Below are 17,296 nucleotides of genomic sequence, written 5' to 3'. Positions count from 1 at the left end.
CTGAATCTAGGGAAGTTCCTATGTAAAAAGTAATTTAAAACTAAGCAACTGCAGTTTTTTCAAGTAAAATAGAAAAGAATTTCTGTAGTTTTTGAAGGTAGATTTTTGTGTGGATTAAAACAAATGTCTCTGAGGAACAGAGATCTATGTGCTAAGCATCAGAGGATTTTAAACCTTTCAACTCCAACCTTACAGGGTTTTTCTCAAGGAAAAAATGTTCTAAGCTTTTTTCCCCCCTTTCTCAAAAATGTTTTGACCATAAAATAAGATCTGGAAAAATTTTGTAAAATATTATAACCAGGGTTCAGTCATTCATATATTCTACAAATATTTATCGAATGCCTACTATGTGACAGATACAGTTTTAGGCTTTGGTTTTATGATGATAAAGGAAAAATAAGAACACAGGAAAAAACATTGTTGATATATGAAGCTTTTAGCCTAGTGGGAGAAGACAAATAAAAAACTAAATATTTGTCAAGTTAGTGCTATGGAGAAAAATAGAGCAGGGTTTGGGAAATACATAGGGTGGGCTTTTCTAATGATGTGGCATTTGGTCAGACTGATCAGGCTGAGGAATGTGGCAAGAAGACAATTCTTTGCTGAGAATAACAACTGCACAGGGCCCAAATGGCAGGGCCCTTTGCTTGAAGAAGAATGAATGACAGCCTTGATGATTTCTGGGTGAGCATTCTTTTCCATCTCTACCATGTGAGTAGTAAGAAAAATATCTACAACACTCCCTTACAACTTCTAGTACTATTTTATATAGTATATATATGTATGTACGTATTTTTTCCTTTGTTTCCCATTTTTTTCATCTCTCATTTCTTAACATTATACATTGAAATGAAAAGAAATTAGATTCAACTTTCTAGCACAGAAGTGTGAGAAAATGTGAAAATTTCAGAGAAGCAAGAGTTCTGACCCATTTAGTTTTCATTACATACTAGAGACCTTGAATATTTCTTAACTTTTGATTAATTTTAAGCAAGAGGTAAGAAGAGACAGGAAATAGTAGCGTAATGATTATTGATCACAATCACCCAGCAGTTCTTTTGGTGGTGTTTTAACTCCCGTACCCAAATGATTCTCTAGATTTTCTGGTCATGGTTCTCCCATGTGATCAATTAATTTCACTACTTTCTACCAATGTCTAATTCCAACCATTAACATCATTGATCCTTTTAAATGTCTTTTACATTTGCTCCATCCTTCCTAGTTACACTACCGCTTCACTTTTTTTTTGGTTTTCATTACATGATGGCTGTATCTTTCCTTGTGATTAATTTTACCAAAGCTTTTGTTTTAACCCCAAAGGTCATAGGAACCAGCTTCACTCCTGATCGGTAAAGACACAACTCTTTCTCACTGTTCTCTGCGCACATCACACTTGCCCCCCCACAAAAAAAAATTCTTGAAAACTACTACTATTTGCTTTATTGCTTTTCTGGAGGAATCCCTACTTATTTGCCATATAACATCATTTAAAATATTCGGCTGAATTTCATTTAATATTATTTTAAGATTTCTGCATTGCTACTCATAGGTGAGAATGGTCTGATTGTTTCTGGTTTTTTAGAATTTTTTTTGTAAAATCTTTAACGATTTGTCAATGTTGAAAGTACAACATAAAAAGAATCTGGACGTTCTCCTTTTATTTCTATGCTCTGGAATAGTTTAAATCAAGCTTTTTTTTTTTTAACACCATAATATTATTCTAAGTTCTGAAGACATGTTTGTTAATTTAAATTTATTTAAACTGATTCGGAGAGAGCAGAAATGCAGACATATGCCTCAGAGACTGGAAATAGCATGAGTTTTTCGAAACTGAGAGATCTGTATTTGATTTTTGGCACTTATTTATTAGCTGTGTTAACTTGAACAAATTATTTAAGACTTGAAGATCTTTGTTTATTCACCTATAAAGTGGGAATTATAATATCTACCTAATACAGTTATAGTGTTTATAGTGATGATCTTATTTCTGTTCTATCAATTCTAGGTTTGCTTTGTTTGTTTTTTCCTCCTAGTTCACACAGAGACACTGAAGTTGCTGGTATATATGTAAGATTCCTAATTTCAGTGTTATTCGAGCTATTAAGGTTAAAGAAAGGATAAGGGACAAAAAGGAAAGAAAATGGAATGGAAACTTTGATGAACCACGTCTACTTCTGTTACATTAAATTTCTTCAATTTTAGAAGATGTAGAAACACTTAGGAGTAATGAAATGGGTGATCACAAAGTCAAAGTGGAGAAAAGGAAAGCATATCTATCACTACAGAAAGTTATTTCTTGTGGTCATCAGGACCCCACAAAATGCTGGTTTCTACAGGGCTGACGGGCAACTTGCACACCAAAAATAAGATTAAAGACCGTGATCTTGTCAAATGGGAGAGCTGGTTTCTCAAATGGAATTTTAAAATAAAGATCCTCTACAATGGACACTGGCAGACCTCTTGTTATTAAAGGTCTTCAGGATATGTTTTCTTAAAGTTGCAGTGTTGGCAGCTTTATCGTGAGCCCTGACCTTTCAGGTATGCCTGCTGCAGGACTTTTATTAAATGCCTGTTCAGTTTACTCGTGTCAGAAAAGAGAGACTAAGGCTTCTTGAAGGTTAATGGGCTCTGGGAGAAGCCTTTTTTAGACATTCCAGTATTTGGTTTATAAACCATCCAATGCACCCCCAATGAAGCAGCACCAATCCTGCTTAGATTTTAAATCCTTAAATTACATTTTGCTGTGTTCTTGAAGGCACAGGGCAAATACTCAGAATTCATAGCCCTGATGACAAAATGTCTTGGCAATATAAATGTATTTGTGTTTTTCCTCAAATATAAAAGTAAATATTGAATATGTGTCCTATATTGTAATTTTAAAACAAAATAACAAAAATCAAAAAATACTGTATAATTCAAAGAAAGAGCAGAAAGTCTTATATAAATAACAACAAGTCACAAAAAGAGAGGAATGCCTAGTCCAGGCTGAAGACATACTTAAACTAGAAATCCTGTTGTAAAATAAACAAAATCCAAGACTGGAAAATCTCATAACCACCAAAGAAAATTAATTTCATGTTTGAATTAGAGATGGATTACATGGGAAAATATATTATAAGTAAAAATAAGGTAATATTAAATGGAGTCAATGCTTATTGTATGTGTGTGAGAACCACTTATTGAATTAATATATGAACGAACAATGCAAAAAAAAAAATGAAGAAATCCTTTGTTGATGGAAAAACTATATAAGTCTGGTCCAAGGGCAAAATATTTCAAACTTTTTTTTTTCTTCAGTCAGTTCTCATAGGTCAATCTGCACAAGTCAGCTTTCTCAAGTGACAAAAAAGACATCATGGCTCATCTCATATTTTATCACCAATTTTTACTTTCCTGCTATAGATATGTAGAAAGAATACATTTCTCAAAGAATTCATAATTAAAACAAACCTGAGTTGGCCTTGTTTCCACTTTTAACTTTTAAACACTTTGTAGGTTTTTACACAACTCATTCTTTAGTTTTCAGAATTATTTTCTTTATTCTGGATCTCTTCACTGAGGCTCAAAGAATTCTTTTCAGGCTCACTTATACTAATGATATTCGACAAGTCACTTAAATAAACTGAATCTTTGTTTATTCTGCTGCAAAATGTGGAATATGGTACCTATTTTACATGGTTAGTTGTGAGAATTAAATGCAGTACTTTATAGAATCATTGAGTTCCTCCTATGAATCACACTCTGTGCTAGCTTCTAGGAATACAAAATGGATAAGACCATTTCCTGTCCTAGGAGATTGCATTCTAATGAGGAGAATAGAGACAAGGCAAGAAACAGCTACAAAAGAATGAGAAAAGTGCCCTTACCCTGCGTGTATGTGTGCCATTCCCTGAGGGGACAGTAGGATTAGGAGAGCTTGGAGGATGCTGCCTGACTCTTCCTGAGAACTGGGAATAGGAAGAGGGTGTTACTGTTTGCCTTTCTAATGCTGAGAAAGAGTTTACCAGGAGAAGAATAGTTTTGGGTGAATTCCGGATGAGAAAACTATGAGACCTAAAAAGCCATGCCCCATTTTCTTAGTAGAATCTAAGAAACAAGGCCTGAAGAGGTGGGATTAAAAGATTACACAAGAGTTCTTCTTGGGTTGGCAAAAAAAAACTATACTGACCCACACTGCTTATTCTGGAACTTTTTTTTTTTTTTTGTATGCTGTGTGACGGGGATCACATTTCATTCTTTTTTCCATGTGAATATCCTGTTATTGCAGCAACATTTGTTGAACTTCTTTTGTTTGTTTGTTGCTTGTTTGATTGTTTTTATTCTTTGTAAATTTCTGGACTGTCTGAATAAACAGCGTGCAAAGATGGGAAAAAAAAAAAAAAAAAGCCATGCCCCTACGGATGAGAAGTAGGCTTTGCCAGGAGAAAGAATGGGAAAGAGGCTAAGGATTGCTCCCTCCCTTCCATTTCTTTCCCTTTTCTACTTCTTCCCTTCCATTTTATATTCCTCCCTTTGCACTCCCCTTCGTCCTCACTCCCCCTCTCTCCTTCCCTTCCTGTTTTCCTTCCTAGCCTCCCACATTTCCCCCTCTACCTTGCTTCCTATCCTTTTTTATTTTTTTATTTCCTTATTCCCTTCCTTATTCTTGCCTCCTCATTTCCTCCTCTTCCTTTTTCTCCTTTCTTCCTGTCTATTTATTTCCCTCTTTGCTTTCTTTCTCCATTCTACAATGGAGAATGCTTAAATATCGGGCATTAGGCTAGGGACACCTTGTTCCCACCACAATCTATCTAATAACAATATAATGTAATTAACCTATATATTAGGTTAAATCAAAAGGTCAATTCCATACAAAAATTATGTTTAAACAGATGGCCAATTAGCAAGAACAACTGCCTTTTGCAAAATTAAGCACTAACTTCTTTTCATCATATAAGTATGTTACAACATTTTCTCATGATCACCTTTTATTTGTATAATACCAGGCTAAATTATAGGAAAAAAATAAGCAGATTGATTTGAAATTGTGCTCTTAATTAGACTTAAGAAATTCTTCAAGTGGTTTTAGAAACAATTTCCTGCCAATGTACATTATCTGAAGGTCATTCATTATCTATAAAATCACCTTCGAATTTCAAGTTACAGAAACAGCAAAATCATGTACTGGATATGTGCTTGCATTCCTTCAAGATTATATGCCATTTGATATTAAAAATGATTTATCTATGATATTAGTTGAAACTACCAAGGAACCAGAGTGTGGCATATCCAGGACATGGCAGCGGCAGTTTGATTTTTTTTAAGACTTTTTTCAGACTCCATTCCTAACATTTGTAAACAAAAGCCTGTCTCAAAACTCGATGCATCGTGGAAACTCATTGCTTTTCCAACCATTCATTGGACCTCACTATAGGAACATGAATGCAACTGATGGTGGAATGTTCCGGAATAAGGGTTGAGAGTTAAGAGTGCTCATGATGGTGAGCACAGGCTGCGACTTCACAAGGCACTGGTTTCAATCCTGTGTCCACTAATTTGTAGCTGTGACCTGGGGCAATATTACACTCTGGGCCTTAGTTGTGTTGTTATTTCTACTACTATTCCCACTCTCAGGTTTAGATTAGTGGTCAAGACAAGTAGGGGGGTTGAATTGAAAGGAAAGCAAAGAAATTATTAGTATGACAGAACAGTTGCTATATTCTCTGTAATTTGTGAAAATGAACACAAATTCGGATCATTAGCATCTTTTATTTGTCAGTGGTATATAAAAAAGTGAAAAATGTGGGTCTTTTACTGAAGAAATTCAGTCTTGTTAAGGAAATAGCCAATAAGGCTTTGAAGGGCTCTGCTGTTTTGGTGTTAAAGAGATTCTATGGCTCCATGCTAGTGCTCTTCTTTCTACATGTTACAGTTGTATTCTGTAATAATGTAAGGCAGCATTCGCTCCTAGTAGCTTTTCACCTCAGTAAGTGACCTGTTTTGATTCTTGCTCTCTGTATTGGCTGCTCTCACAGCACATTGCTGAGTGGTTGAAGAAACAGGGCATTATGGTTGGGTGAACAGTATTAGCAAAGGTAGAGAGGCAGGAATAACCATGGCTCCGTCAAAGGAAGCAAGGATCTGGTCTGGCTTTAATAAGGAGTTAAGGTTCATCCATCCATGTGGAATTCACTACAGACCTACTGACACTGAATGGTGTGCTAGGCAATGAGGATGAAAAGTGCATAAACGATGCAGTTCCTATCTTCAAGGAGTTAGTTTCCAGTTTAATCAGAGTGACAGATAAGTAGAAAATTAAAGTATGGAAGATTAAGGTAAGTGAGGTATTATGGGAGCCCCTTCATTTGGGAAGAGTAAAAACTATGTACTGTAAAGTAGTTTGGCTTAGATTAGTGGAGAATTTTAAAATCAGAATAAAGGCTTTGAATTTGAACCAAGGCGAAGAAGCAGACTTACAGATTTCTGAACAGGAAAATGTTAGGATCAATTGAGACTTTATTATAAAGACTGATCTGATAAATATGGCTGGATTGGAGGGCATATTAGTTTGCTATTCCTGCATAACAAATTATTACAAACTGAGAGGCTAGAACCGTACATATTTAGTATTAGAGACTTAACACAAACTTATAATTTTACCATTTCTGTAGGTTAGGAGTCCATGTGTGCTTGGCAGGGTTCTCTGCTTAGGGCCTCACAACCAATGTTGTTCAAGCCAGGCTATAATTTGGAAGCTCCAGGAAAAAAGTCAGTTCTAAGTTCCTTCAGATTGTTGGAAGAACTCAGCTCCTTGAAGCTACAGCACTGAAGACTCTGCTTCCTTGCTTCATGTCCATCAGGGCCAAATTCTGTTTCTAGAGGCTGCTGCCCTCTTCCTTTCTACATGGGTGCTCCTGTCTTCAATTCAGCAATGGTGTGTTGATTTCCTCTCATACTTCACATCTCTCTGACTTCCTCTTCTACCATCAGCACAGAAAACACTTTCCTTTTAAGGGCTTATGTGATTAAATTGGGCCCATCTGGATAATCTTAAAGTCAGCTGTACAATATCATATACCATGATCATGGGATATCGCACTCACAGAGTCTGAGGATAGAGTGGGACATCTTTGGTTGGGGGACATTTTGAAATTCTGCCTACAGTAGAAAGAAAAGGATTGAAGAATGTACTGAATATCATTCAAAGCTATATCCTGGTTTAAGGTGGTAGCCCAAGGAAAAGCAAATAGGTATATACAAATTCCATTATAAATATAATCTACATGATAGGGTGACAAGTTGCATACTGGGAAATCAAAGCTATGGTGGAGTCAAGAATGTTTGTGATTTCAAGTTTGAATTCCTAAGACAATTTTAGAGGCAAACCTAGGGAAATTGCTAAGCTGCTTGGGGTAGATAGGAAGAATTACCATTAATTTACTTAGCTCTACCTATGTGTCCAATGTTTGTCCCTCATATCTAATCAAGAAGGAAGGTTAGTAGGTCTTACCATAGTCTTTTTAATCTTAAATATTTTCCCTATCTAAAGCTTTATTATCTGTAATCTGAAGCTTCCTCTGAGAAACTATTATTTCATTTGGTCCCTTTATTTCCTGAAGTATAGGCTGTTCATCACTTTTAATTTTTAATTACATAATACTATAGCATTGAGTTCTGAAAGAGGACGTGGAGATTATCTCCATTCTACCAGAGTAATGCAACACAGTTACTGATTGAGCATAAGACAAAAAAACAGGTGTTTGCAGCTTGTCAACAAGGTCCACCTTGGCAGATTTGTCATGGTAGATGCTACAAACTAGATGAGAATATCACTTGTAACCATTTTGAAAAGTTAAGGAACACATTGAACTTATTCCTCATTCATTCTTTTGCAAAAAGTTTACCTTTCACTGTCAAAGAATATGCTAGTTACAGATAGACCACAAATGACTACTGCTGCTTGCACCTTGCTAAGATTTCCTCTTGCAGATAATTTAGATAACCAGAGAAGATATACTCACATTTTGCATTAACTTTTCAATAGGTATATGAGTATTTTATATACTAAATTATTTATCCTGCTTGTCCATTAGGATTCTTTGCTCTGTAACAACCAAAGGAAAAAATGCTTTTAAGGAAAGATCTGGTTCATTAGCTTCTTAGAACACTGAGAATTATTCATATTTTTATGATTCAGCACTATTTGAAAAAAGATTCTCAGGGTCCTTTCTCCATTTAAAAGAGTACGTTACCATGTGTTCTAATGTCATTTTTTTCTTTAAAATTATACCAGTGACAGTGGAAGACATTAATATAACAACAAATTCCAATAAAAGAAGTCACCCCCAGTATAGCAAAAACAATGCCAGTTATGTAGAGCTAGAGTGGTAAACTATTTTTTCCCAGTTTAAATGGATACTTTTATTGTCTATTTATAGATCATCAATTTTGTCCCCCTTTTTGCCTGCAACTGGAATTTTATCTTGTTTCCATGCAGAGCAGTGAAACGGTGACAAAGCTAATCAGAATAAACTACTTCAAAAAGAGAACTAAGCTAACATAACTCACTTTCTTTTAGCAGGCAAAATATAAATATACACACTATAGAAAGCTACAGTGGTTTAGTCAGTAAGAAATTACAAGGGGATTGTGAAGAGTGGGCAAATCCAGGTTGCAGTAAAGATGAGCTGAGATGCTGTACAGCTGTTTAAGGATTCCTGATGTTGCATCTCTTGGCCATAAGTTGAAATTGATGTGGCGGGAGATGTTAGCTAATGCCAAGTGGCAAAACTTAGAAAACACTAAGTTGACTAAAGGGATATGCACAGGAAGCCAAAGGCAGGAAAGCACTAAACACTGCTGAGAGCATCCACCCCAGTGAAAGGACTTTACCTTTCAGGAGCTCTAGACTGGTACCACCCCTAGTGCTGACATAGATGACTTTATCTTCTGTGTGCCATTTGCCACAGCAAGTGACAGTGTCTCCACCACCTATGATGTTGATGTAGCCCCTGGAAGTGGTTTTCACCACCTCATCCATGAGGGCTTTGGTTCCTCAGGCAAAAGCTTCCCATTCAAATACCCCTAAAGGTCCATTTCCATACCACTGACTTAGCCCTTGTGACAGCCTCAGCATACTTCTTGCTGCTCTCAGGACCACAGTCCAAGCCCATCCAGTCAGCAGGTATGACAGGCCATAGTCACTTGGCCAGTATTGGCATTTTTATCAAACTTGACAGCAGTGATGAAGTCAACAGGCAAGGTAATCTTCCCATCATTCTTCTCAGCTTCTGACATTAGACATTTGACAATCTTGGCTCCATCTTCATCAAACAGAGAACTGTCAATCTCAAAGTTGTTGAGCACCTGGAGGAAGGTAAAAGTCATTCCACAACTAATACTCATCTCATTAACTTTGCCCAGCCTATTATTAGTCAGATGAATCTTGTCTGCAATTTTAGCTCTACTCAGAATGACCAAGAAAAGTAGCTCTGGACTCTCCAAGGCCTTGGCAAAGTAATTCAGCTCCTCCTTCATCAAGAAACTCCCAGCCTTCTGGGCCAGATTCACTTCCACCAGGGAGCTGTGGGCTCGGTGAGCAGTGCCAAAAGCATCATTGACATGGACATCCCCTAGCTTAGAAAGTGAAGCCTGGAAAGCTTCTATTTTGGCTGGTACTGCTTTAACCTTGTTTCCAGAAGTGTCTTTTCCCTTCCCTTCTTCCTCCAGATGAAAGAGGAAGTTCTCCAGTAGGATCTCAGAACCAGTAGCTGGGTTAGTACAAACATTCTCCACTTCTGGGCCCAAGTAGTTCTTCAGGAACAAAACATCCTTGCCTAGCAGAGATCTGAGTTCTTCAGGAACTAGCCCCAAGGAGTATTTTTCAGGCATGGGGACATCATCAGGCCAGCCCAGGTGGTTCATAGGAACAACTGACTTGGCTCCATTGTCCAAGCAGTACTGGATGCTTGATCCTTTGGTTGTTATCTGTTTGTCATTCATAGGAACATTGAAGTCCACTCTCAAGATGACCCACTTTCCCTTGACATCCAGTTTGTCCAGTATGAGCTTGTTGGAAAGAGACATCTTGATAATACAGAGGGAGTGAGAGGTTCAGAGCTCAGACAACAGGAGCAGTCTGTTCTAGTTTGTTAGCTGCCAGAATGCAATATACCAGAAACAGAATGCCTTTTAAAAAGGGGAATTTATTAAGTTGCTACTTTACAGTTCTAAGGCCAAGAAAATACCCCAATTAAAGCAAGTCTATAGGAATGTTTGATCTAAGGCATCCAGGGAAAGATACCTTGGTTCAAGAAGGCCAATGAAGTTTAGGGTTTCTCTCTTGGCTGGAAGGGCACATGGTGAAGTCTGATAGCTTTCTCTCCCTGCTTCTTGTTTCATGAAGTGTCCCATGGGGATGTTCTCCTTTTTCATCTCCAAAGGTCACTGGCTGGTGGACTCTGTGGTTCTCTCTCCTCGTGGCTCTGCTCGGCTCTGCCGTGGCTTTCTTGTGGCTCTAACAAAGGGAACTCTCCAAAATGTTTCCTCGTAAAGGATTAATAGGTGGAGTCACAACTCTATGGTAACAATCAAAATGCTCCCAGACAGCAACATTGAATGAGGATTAAAGGACATGGCTCTTCGGGGGTCCACCACAGATTCAAATCAGCACGCTGCTGTTGTACACTCACCACATGTGTGGAGTGCCGTGCATGACACGCTAGCCAGGACTGCAGTCTAGAGTGGTAAACTTTTTTGAATATAATTTAGAGCCCAAATTAAATTATGATACAAAATAGAATGCTGTAATAGAAATGGCTTGGGATGATTAATTTGTTATGGAATACTTTTCCCTCCCTTTTTGCTAGATTCAGTACACATTTAGGTATAATTTGCCTTGGGGCATAAATTCATTTTGGCAAAGCAAAGGAAAAATTCCTTAAAATTAATGATGATTTTGATTCACTCCATTTTAAAATAAAGGGGTTTGGAGGGATTAACACTAAAGAATTGGAATTAGGATAACTGTAAAAGGAAGTAAAATCAAGAAGAAAGCCTATTCCCTGGGACCTGTAAGTAGTGAAGATGTTAGCAGGTTTGGGTTCATGCTCATAAATTCCTGACCTCTCTCTTGGGCTCCCCTCTGTCCTCCAGCTACCTAGTGCTATGTTTCTGAGACCAAGTTATTGGCAGCAATATGTGATATGGCAGAGGCTGGATATGTGAATGTGGACTGAGCAGGACTTCCTAAGGAGCGTAAACATAGCACTGGGACTGCTGCATTTAAATGCATGAAGTGTAAGGGAAAAAGTATTTTTTGTTCAAATAAACATGGAAAATGCTGAGCTGAAGTTAAGAGCATTTTTTTAACTGTAGGTCTTCACAAGGGCTTTAAGATTATGTTAGCAGTTTTATAAATCTTTAAGGGGGGGTTATGATGGCATATTGCCATATTTCTATGTTCTTTTTTGCATAACATTTCTAAGACTTGTGGTCCATAGGCCACACTTGGGAAATGCTGGTCCAGACAGTGTAAATGTATTCATCTAGTATAATTTTAATTCTAAGATCCTATCAATTTTTACCGTTTCAGACAGATTGGATTGTTTCAATTTTCATAAATATAAATTTTCAGGCGGTATGTTATTTTAAGTTCTTTCATGACACCTCTTCCTTGTCCCTATTATTATGTTATTATATATGTATATATCAGTGTGTTATGTGTATATACATTTAAGAATCTGCGTATATATGTATGTACACTACCTAAAATCTAAAGCCATTTCCTCTCTCCTTAGAACATTTTTAAAATTTATCATCATAAATACCAGCTAAGAGAAAATAGAGAACAATATTTTTGTCAACTGCTTGTTATATATCTGACCAGAATTTCTGACAAGGATTGATTATCTGATATTAAACAATGGATAATGTACAACTAAATATAATTGGCTTGTGTTCACTTAGGATTGATTAATGCTTCAACAGTACCCCTCCCTAAAGAAGGAAGAATGCCAAAGAATGCCCACAGATGCTTATGCAGATAGATAATTTAGGGGGAAATTATGAAGATTATTTTCTAAATCCCTTGATAAAAACTTTTATATTTAATTTGGGATTCTTAATTGATTTGAATCTAGCCCTCAGAAGACAATGCTTCCTAAACCTTATGTTTTCAAAATAAAACTACAAAAATGAAAAGATTATTTGCATTTTTAAAATAGGGGAAATTGAGGGGAAATCTCTATATAGATTGATATAGAAATTTATATATATATATATTTTTAGTGTTTGTAGTGCCCTTTATTGCCAATAGTTGACACTGCCCAGAACTGAAGAATAAATTAAAACTACAGTGGCATCTGACAGGTACTGTCAAGCTGAGGAAGAAACTAAGCTTCTGTGGGCACTGCTTATGGGCAGGGAATATAAGGGGTCTGTGGAAATGTCCATGGGGAGGATCTCCTATCCCCAACACCACAGAAGCTTCTATTCCCTCCCCCCCGCCCCTTGCATCCCAAGGGGCAAAGTGGAAGCCAGGTCTGCTGCTTTCAGGAGCTCAGTGATGGAAAAGAGGCAGAGGAGGAGCCCCCAGCAGAACCAAAGGGGATACCAAGGCTTGGTGTCCAGAACAGAGCAGGAAACCAGGAACGTGTGCAGTCACAGGATGACGCAGGGAGTACGGCTGTTGGTGGTCTTTTCTAGTTATCATATCATATCATATATCAATTTGCAAGTTACCAATATTAATTATAAAAACAGGTGCTATTGAATTCTGGTATCATTTAATGGCAAAGGATATTGAATTAAATCTACTGCATCATTAATTGCTACCTTCTTATTTATTTTTAAGAGCTTTGTATAATTCATGGACAAACTGAAGAAGTCTGCAACCCCAAATTTTTAAAAAACTTATTTTTATGGTACAAAAACTTGACTATATTGGAGGATTGGGAAATATTTTTTGTAATGGGACTTAACTACTTTGTTAATACTAGCCATATTTATAATTTCATTTCCATAATGTTTTAGTAATACATTAATTTATTTAAAATGTCCATTTCATTGCAGAGTATTTGGAAAATAGAACATTTGAAGAAGGCAATAAAAGGTGTCCCAAATGATATCAACTGAAATATAATCACTGTAAGTATTTGGGGTATTTTTTCTGTGGTTTTCTTTTCCTAAGTATGTCCATAAGCAAATACATATTCTTCATAAATATGTACATGCATAAATAGATACATTCACATGTATAACACATAGGCACATGTATGCTACATATGTACATACATAAACACATTAGTTATACCTGAATTCTCCAAAACTCTTCTGAAATCTTTCCACTCATCTCTACCTACTGGCTCCATCTTAGTTGAAATAACAAATATCCCTTATCTGGTCTATAGCGAAATCTGCCTTTTCTTGAACTTATTCCTCAAATAGTGGTCCTAGTGGCATTTAAAAATAAAAATCCAATCGAGCCGCTTCCCTGCTTAACACCTTTCCTTGACATTCTATTGCATGTAGGATAAAGAGGAAATCTTACCACGGCCTCCAAGGCCTGCGTGACCTGGCCCCAGCCCACCTCTGCAGCTTCAACTCATCCCATTCTCCTCTTTCATCTTTCTCTTCTGGTCACACTGACCTTGCTTCTCATATCAGACACATTAAAACATTTGACCTCACATATATGAAGTAGGCAAAGGATTTATTTTGTTTTAATTAATGAATCAAGAAAATTATAAATTTTAAATATTGCCCATAGCTGAATTTGTCCTCACCAGGAGTCCCTACACCTGGCCTGTGGGGTAAGATTTTAAATAAATAATAACGATATATGGAAGCCTAGTATGATGCACTAACTTAAAGTGTCTTAAGATGATGTTCAGATGCTCTCCTAAGTTCTCCTCTTCCTTCCCCTGTTTCTCTTCTTCTGATGGTTCATGTGATTAGAGCAGTATGAAGCAGAGGGCAAGATCCCCTCCTCTGAATGCTACTTGCTTCCTGGGCCTTCTAGAAGAAGAGATGATCTGCCCTTGCTCATCGTGGTCAGGTTTGAAAATTCTGCCTCTTGTGTCTCCGTTCAGTCCTGTCCCCTTCTCTCACCTAACCCAAAACTTCTACAGCTGAAGCTCAGAGGCAGAACATCAGGACACAAGTCTATTATTTGTCTGTCTGTCTATCTATCTGCAACAGTCCTATTTCTTTACATCATTTCCCCACAAATAGAAAACATCTCTCATTCTTTTTCTGGTCTACGTACTAGAAAGCTTAGTCTGATTCAAAAATCTTAACAGTCTTTTTGAGGTAGTGTTCAGGTGCTACCAGGAAAAATTGTGCTCTCATACGGCCTTCTCTTCCCCCCATTTTTCTCCTTCAGATGGCCCATGTAAAAATTATAAGGTGGAAAAAAAATTATATGGCAGATCAAATCTTGGATATGTTGAAGAAAAATATAAAGAAATTTAAGCCTTTTCTTGCTGAAAAATTTTCTAATTTAAATGTCGCAATCTATGCGAAGCCTGTGCTACTTTTTCTGTTTTAGGAGGCCTTCTTTAATAAATTGTAATCTCCCTTAGGTAGAGGATGCCTCCAAAAGGATGCCTCCAGTAGATGAGGGAAATGGTTATGTGCTCAGAAGAGTAAGGAGAAAAGTACTGTGGTGGACTGAATTGTGTACATAAATGGATATGCCCTTGTTCTTGGTTGGCATTCTGGTGGTATCTTAAAGACGATATTTCAGTCAAGGTGTGGAATAACTGAATTACTGAGGTCCTTTATAAGCAGAGTAAAATTCAGATGGAGAAAGAAGCCATGGGGAGCAGCCAGAAGCTGGTAAGGGAACCCGGAAGGGAAAGGAGAAGACGCCACCACGTACATTACCATGGAAAAGCCAAGGAAACCTAAAGATTGTCGGCCAGCCTGTCTAGAAGATAACAGCCTTGGGAGGAAGCAAAACTTCTAGCCTCTGAAAACATGATTAGATAAATTCCTTCTGTTAAGCCAATGCATTGCATGGTACTTGTTTTAGTGGCTAGGAAACTAAAAGAAGCACAATAATAACTTCAAAAATATCTCCCTTTAGGTAAAATGTTCTTCCCCTCACATTCCCCACCAACTCTTTTCATTGTCACCCACCTCCCATTTGAACCTGAGTTCCAATTTAAAATGCGCTTCTTCTAGAAGTTCTTCAGAATTTGAGTTCCCTTGTGGTACATTCTCAGAGTCCCATGACTTTTTCCATAATGGTACTTAGCACAATGGTAATTAAGTAATTAATTTTGCGATCATTTGTTCCTTGTCCATCTCTACCTCTAGACTGGTGGACTCCAGGACAAAAAGAACCAGGATGTCTTCGTTTACCATTTTCAAGGCCTAGTTCAGTGGGGTCTGGAATAGGTATTTAAAAAACATTTGTTGAAATCACAAATAAATTCATATATAAATATATAATATATGTGCATATAAATATTTGGTTACTTTCTTCATTCATTTGACATTACTTCATATTCATATAACTTTATATTAAACATATCATGCTTACTGAGAACTGAATAGCTTTCTTAATGTTTATCAGAGTTTTATGACTACTCCTTGGTCATTTAGTTGTTTTGTTTTTTTTTTTGCATGGGCAGACACCGGAATCGAACCCAGGTTTCTGGCATGGCAGGCAAGAACTCTGCCTGCTGAGCCACCGTGGCCCACCCGGTCGTTTAGTTTTAATGGTTTCTTATTATAAATATGTTTTTGATGGATACCCTTAAACATTAATCCTTTAATATATTTATGATTAATTTCCTAGAAGTAGGATTACTGGGTTAAGAATACGGACTTTAACTCTCCTAGTATATGATATAGAGCCACTTTTGAGAAAATTACACCATTTTATAATTCTATCTCATTATATCATCTAAAACACTATAATAATGTTTTTAGCATTTATTATAGATCTAATTTATGAATACCTTAGTAAAAAAGGTAACTCGTAATTTGCATATGTTTAATTGCTAGTGAGGGGAAACAGTTTTTTGTTTTCAGTATTCCTACTCCTGCTAATTGTTCATGGTGTTTGTCAATTAGCCTAATTAATTGTTAATGATGTTTAAAATTGATTTCAAAAGAGTTGCTTTCCAGGGCAGGCCATGGTGGCTCAGTGGCAGAGTTCTTGCTTGCCATGCAGAAGACCCGGGTTCGATTTCCGGTAAAAAAAAAAAAAAAAAGATAAAACACTTGCTTTCTGAACTGTGGTTGCTCATCTCCAGTCAAAATATTTTTTTAATTTAATGTCTTTTATATGTTGTGCTTTTAATTCTTAAATTCATCTTTTACTTGACAAGTAAATATTTAAATAATTCAAAAGTTATTCTGTGAGATGGTTGGTGGAAGCACACAGTAGGTAGGGAATGCACTGCATAAAATGGAGTCTTGATTAATTCTAGTTTATTTCTTTTTTGTGACAACTGAATGATAACTTCTTTAAATCTCATAATCCCAGGAAGGAAGTGCAGCAGGAAGAGGATATTTTGCTTTTAATTGTCTCCTTTTTATCACATCTCTGATACTTCATACAAATTTTTATCACTTATTTATTCATTCACTCACTTGTTCATCCATGGAACAAATCTTTGAGAACTACTCTCTGCCAGGCACTGAGCAGGCATTTCATAAGTAATAGTTGATTGAATACAATGAACAAGACTAATGAAATTTCCTAAAATCATCCATTTCACTAACGAGCTGCTTCACTATGCTATTATTTCCATCCCCTGATCCCACTTCCAGGAAAATGAAAACATATTTTACTGTCTTTATATATCCAATGTCTAGTGTAATGCTTGACACTTATTAGGATTTAGAGTAATTTTGAATGCATAAATAAAACTTATAGGTAAGGGTGTGTGTGTCTGTGTGTCTGTGTGTGTTTGTGTGTGTGTTTGCATGGGTGTGGATGGCTGAGGAAAATAAGGCTATTAGAGGTTAGATTTGCCCACAGTCATGGCTAAACAGTTGGCAGACTTGGATTTGGCTCTCAGGTTTCTAACTTCCTAAATCTCAATCTACTGTGATTCTGTCATTGATAGAATAGATAAAGTAAATGTCTGTACCTATGTCTCCAAATAATCCCCAAACACGGTTTCGAATCAATAAAATAAACAATAACCACTTTTAGGGCTCCAATTAAGGAATAGGACTTTCCAAACTAAAAGTAGGAATAAAGGACTTGATTTGAATGAAAGCTGTATCATTAACAATGGCATAAGCAGTACTAAAAGGGATTTCAATAAAAGGGAGATGTCACCTTGGAATCTAGAAA

General features: G+C 36.7%; 1 protein-coding gene and 1 pseudogene across 1 annotated transcript in view; both read right to left on the bottom strand.

Annotated features, from left to right (window-relative positions):
* CNTNAP2 (contactin associated protein 2) overlaps positions 1-17,296 on the bottom strand; it is a 1,376,829-nt gene that overhangs the window by 919,405 nt on the left and 440,128 nt on the right. The gene's annotated exons all lie outside the window — the stretch shown is intronic.
* Positions 8,829-10,065, bottom strand: LOC143687708 (phosphoglycerate kinase 1 pseudogene; annotated as a pseudogene).

The sequence above is a fragment of the Tamandua tetradactyla genome, chromosome 1 (assembly GCF_023851605.1).
Source record: "Tamandua tetradactyla isolate mTamTet1 chromosome 1, mTamTet1.pri, whole genome shotgun sequence".
Taxonomy (NCBI): Eukaryota; Metazoa; Chordata; class Mammalia; order Pilosa; family Myrmecophagidae; genus Tamandua; species Tamandua tetradactyla.
This window is presented reverse-complemented; position numbering and strand designations above follow the sequence as displayed.